General features: G+C 41.6%; 1 pseudogene; it reads right to left on the bottom strand.

Moving 5' to 3' along the window:
• Positions 1–4,489: 4,489 nt before the first annotated feature.
• Positions 4,490–4,982, bottom strand: LOC112821875 (cytochrome c oxidase assembly protein COX19 pseudogene; annotated as a pseudogene).

Below are 4,982 nucleotides of genomic sequence, written 5' to 3'. Positions count from 1 at the left end.
TCCCTCTGCCTCTACCCCACTGTGTTGGGCTTGCTCTCTCTCTCTCTCAAATAAATAAAGAAAATCTTAAAAAAAAACAACCATTGAGTCATCACAACCTGAACACAGAATTCTTGGGTCTGATTCTTTGGGATACAGATGCATGAAAAGATACATAAGTAACCCGACAAATTAACTGAGTATGTTTCACTAGTTTCTATTAGTGGATGAGAAAACAAATGTAAGTGGGTACACAAATACCTTGAATGTAAATGGAAAATGACACATGTTGAGTGCTGTATACTTCATTACGGGACTGTAGCATGAAAACTACTCCTCTAGGACCCTGCTCCAGAAAAAACAAGCAGCTGTGTCGTCTGCCCACATTCTAGGCTGTTTGTATCTTGGTGACTGCTCATGCTGCCATTTTGCCCCAAAATTTCTTCCCATCTTTCTTTCACTATTTTTTTTCTTATTATTCCTGGAAGGTCATATATCAATATATATTATTAGTGGTTTTAATTTCTTCCCCTTTTATCTTCCCCTTTTCTTTTGTTTATATTATATTCTAACTTTCCTACATTAAATATATGTTGCTTTTGTAATAGAAACAAACATTACTAAAAAAAAAGAGTCCACCTGGGGGTCCGCAAGAGCTGCGTCTGGAGTGCCCAAGGAGCTAGGTGCCAGAATGTCGGAAGCAGGGCCTGTGACTTGAGACAAAGCAGTGCACTGGGGCATCACAGGTACCAATGGCTCCTCCTTTGCACACTCCCATTGTCTTATTTTATTTTTTTAAGATTTTATTCCTAAGTAATCCCTACACCCGATATGGGGCTCAAACTCACAACCCCAAGGTCAAGTGTCGCATGCTCTTCCAACTGAGGCAGCTGGGTGCCCCCCTTCCATTGTCTTAAACAACAGCTCAGGGTTTCTGTTACATAAAATTTAGATAATGCAAACTAGTGTATTGACAGAAAGGGATGGAGAAAGGTAGTGAAGGAGGGAGGGATTCCAAGATATACTTTGAGGCTGTTGGAATATATTTCATTATTTGGATTGTGGAGATGACTTCACAGGTGTGTACATATTCAAAGCTCATCTTACACTTAAATATATATAGTTTATATGATGTCAATTATACATCAATAATGTTGTAAAAAAAGTTCTCCTGAGGGACAGTAATACTTAGGGTGCTTTAAGTTCCAACTTAAAAAAAATTCAAGTGGCATAAACAATTAAGGAAAATTTCTTGCCTCAGTATAACTGAAACATCTAGATGTAAGCTTCAGGCATGGTTTGATCAGAGCACCCCCTCCACATGTCCGTGAGCCACTCTGCTCACTTCCTGATGTTGGCTTCATCCTTACACAAGTTTTCTTTCTGGTAGCCAAATGGCTGCAGCAGTTGTAAGCTTCACATTCATATAGCACACCTTCCAGGAGGTTTCCTTCCTCCACTCACTGAACCCAAATCTCCAGTCTTACCACGATTGAATCAACTAAGCTTTGTATGTCCATACATCTGTCACCATGGCAAGGGCCTGGGCAGTAGTTAACCCCAGTCTAAATATATGACTACTAACCAGTGAAGGAAGAGTGGAATGAATGATAGAGAAACAACCCACTGAAATGCTAGCTATGGGCTGGCAAATCAGTATGGAATGGTCAACATGAGGAAAGTCAAGATTGGATTGAGAGCTCCTGGCTGGCTCAGTGGGTAGACTCTTGATCTCAGGCTGCTGAGTGCAAGCTCCATGTTGGGCATGGAGCCTACTTAAAAAAAAAATAGCTATGCAAATCTCATCACTCCATAGGATATGTATGCCACCCTGCCTAGGAATGAATGAACCTTCTAACTTATGTCATTTTTCCCTTAACTTTTTTTTTTTAACTGAGGTATCCTTTACATATACAATTCAATTATATCATTTAAAACTGACAATACCTAACATATTCAGAGGTAGTATGGTTGTCTGTGAGTCCTCTGTCATTATTTATGCTCCCTGTGAGAGTAAATTCTCAGTTTGTAGAGATGATATTTCTATTTTTCTGATACAACTACATACACAGAGGTTGTTTATTAATTGCTTTGGGATGATGATTTAATGAAGATGAAAATGATAAGATACCAATCACTTTAATCAGTTTAAATAAATATAAATTTGGAGTAAATTTTGGAGGTTGGATTTGGGGAGGAGGGAAAGTCTAAAATTGGTATTTCTTAATAATGTCTTCTAAAAGCGGTGAGAATCTCCTAGGCATTCTTACCTCCTGCTGCTTATTGTTATCGTCATACCCAACATGAGCAGTATATCTGTTGTTTATGCCTACCCAGCACCCTTTTTTTCTGGAAACAGCACCTATCTCTCCCATTCCAGAAACCACTGGTCTCCCCTTCTCAGAGCTCTTGCCTCAGACCTGAGGGAGTGAGTGGGCACAAGACTCAGGCATGGCCAATCAATTCAACAACCGCCTGACGCATGTGACCTGAGCTGGGCCAATGGGAACTTCGCTAGGACCCTCACTCAGAGTCCAGAAAGGAAGCACTCTCTCTCAGCTGAGATTTTAAGGCTGGTTGAATGCAAGCTTGCCAGCCATGAGCCCTCTTTACCACGACATGGTGACCCCTTATGTGTGAATGAAGCCAACTCAGAGGGACACCAAGCCAAGAATGGAGATGGATTCCTGATGGCATGGTTTGAGCATATGAATCCAGTTAGAGCTATACCCTACTCTTTTTGGTTATGTGAGCCAATAAATCTCCTTTATACTTAATCCAATTTGAATTCAGTTTCAAAACTTGCAACTCAAAAAGCTTTGACTAATAGCACCACCATTATAATGGTTATCTGCAGCACTACCCCTTCTTCCTGGAGCCAGAAGCAAAAGTCCACTTCCTGAAGCAGAACCTCAGATGACTGCGACAGTCAACTGAGTGAATACCCACAGGAAGTCCAGGGTGGCAGTGTGGGGTGTGGTGGTTGAGTGGGAGGCTTGGAGGTGCTTTTAGGGCAGAGGAAACACACACGCAGATAGCTACCATTGAGACACAGGCTCTACCTGCCTATTCCTGGAGCACTCATCTGTCTTCTCTCCCAGCTCCAGCTGCAAATACTTTGATAGACACAGATTTTTATTTAAAGATTTTATTTATTTATTTGAGAGAAAGAGAAAGAGAGGGAGCATAAGCAAGGGGAGCTGCAGGCAGAGGGAGAGGGAGAAGCTGACCCCCTGCTGAGCAGGCAGCCTGATGAGGGTCTCTATCCCAGGATCCTGAGATCATGACCTGAGCCAAAGGCAGACCCTTAACCGATTGAGCCACCCAGGAGTCCCTTGTTAGACACAGATTAAAATCACTCTACTGGGTGCTTTGCAGGCACCCTGAGCCAATCAGGTTTAAAGTTTCCTATTTGCTATTAAAGTTTCATATTTGCATGCAATCATTCCTTTAAACAGCCCAGGCTTTAAAATAATAATGCAATTCCAAGCTCTTGTCCCAGGGCCTACTCAGTTTTGTGGGTGCAAATATTGCCACTGAAAATGGTCCAAAAATGTTATCCAAGATTTTCTGGCAAAAGTAGGGCCAGAAACTCAGGGAGAGAATCAGACTCTTTCACTCACTGTATTAGGTTAAGAGTAGTAAAAAGGGAAACAACAAACCCATTTCTTGTCAATCAAGACCACAAGCTCCACAAGTGCAGAGATTATGTTCCTTTCTGTTTATCATTGCATTTTTTTCTCATTTTCAAGTTTATACTCTTTTTGTTTTTCAAAAAGGAAATAAACAGGCATATATATTTGTGAGTACAGAAAAGAAACTATTTTGCTAGGGAATGGTTTTCTAATAATATCTATATAAGAGGCTGAAGCTGTAAACATTTACCATGTCAGTATTGAGAAGCTATGCAGAGTATTACCATATGGGGTCACGATTGCACAGAGGCCCATGTGTCCCCTCACTAAACAGGCATGACTCCACATTCTGACCTCCCGTCGTGGGTCTCCCTAGGAACTCTGCTGCACACAATGTAAAGATAAAACCTGACACTTTATTTTTTTAAAACCTAACACTCTTTAAAAAAAAAAATCAAATCTTGGGGTGCCTGGGTGGCTCAGTCGTTAAGCGTCTGCCTTTGGCTCAGGTCATGATCCCAGGGTCCTGGGACCGAGTCCCACATCAGGCTCCCTGCTCAGCGGGAAGCCTGCTTCTCTCCCTCCCTCTTCCTGCTGCTTTGCCTACTTGTGCTCTCTCTCTGTCAAATAAATAAATAAAATCTTAAAAAAAAAAAACCTTTATAAAGAAAAAAACAAAACCTAACACTCTTGGGGGAGAATGAGATCTAAAAGGAACAATAATTTTTCAAAATAACCTGGAAAACATCAGGATGAGATGTTTCCATCAAGGAGGGCGTTCTGGAAGCTCCTTTTTAAGTCATAGCACCTAACCATAAATCCTCAGGTGACAAGGTCAATCCTGGACGACCCAGCGGAAGGTTGTCTTTTTGCCATTAGAAGTTAGTTTTTGCCTCTGGTTTTCCAACGATCAAATCAAATCCCAGTTTTTCCAGGGGTTTTTGTGCCATCAACCGCCTCTCCAATCTGCATTCTAAATAGTCTTTTTTTTTAAGATTTTATTTATTTATTTATTTATTTATTTATTAGAGAGCAAGAGAGAGAGAAACAGCATGAGAGGGGAGAGGGTCAGAGGGAGAAGCAGGCTCCCCACTGAGCCGGGAGCCTGATGCAGGGCTCGATCCTAGGACTCTGGGATCATGACCTGAGCCGAAGGCAGTCGCTTAACCAACTGAGCCACCCAGGCGCCCTCTAAATAGTCTTTTGATTCATTTCTGCACAAAGCATTTTTGAATTTATCAGTGAGATACTTGATGAATTTCTCTTTAAAGCTTTTACGTTCACCAAAGTGATCCAGTGGGAAGCTGCCCGTGTCTGGTGCTATGGCTGGAAGCTCTCGTACCCAAAATTCATGGCTGTTGACCTCAT

The sequence above is a fragment of the Callorhinus ursinus genome, unplaced genomic scaffold, assembly GCF_003265705.2.
Source record: "Callorhinus ursinus isolate GAN/ISIS: 27379988/994484 unplaced genomic scaffold, GSC_fseal_2.0 scaffold8, whole genome shotgun sequence".
NCBI lineage: Eukaryota > Metazoa > Chordata > Mammalia > Carnivora > Otariidae > Callorhinus > Callorhinus ursinus.
This window is presented reverse-complemented; position numbering and strand designations above follow the sequence as displayed.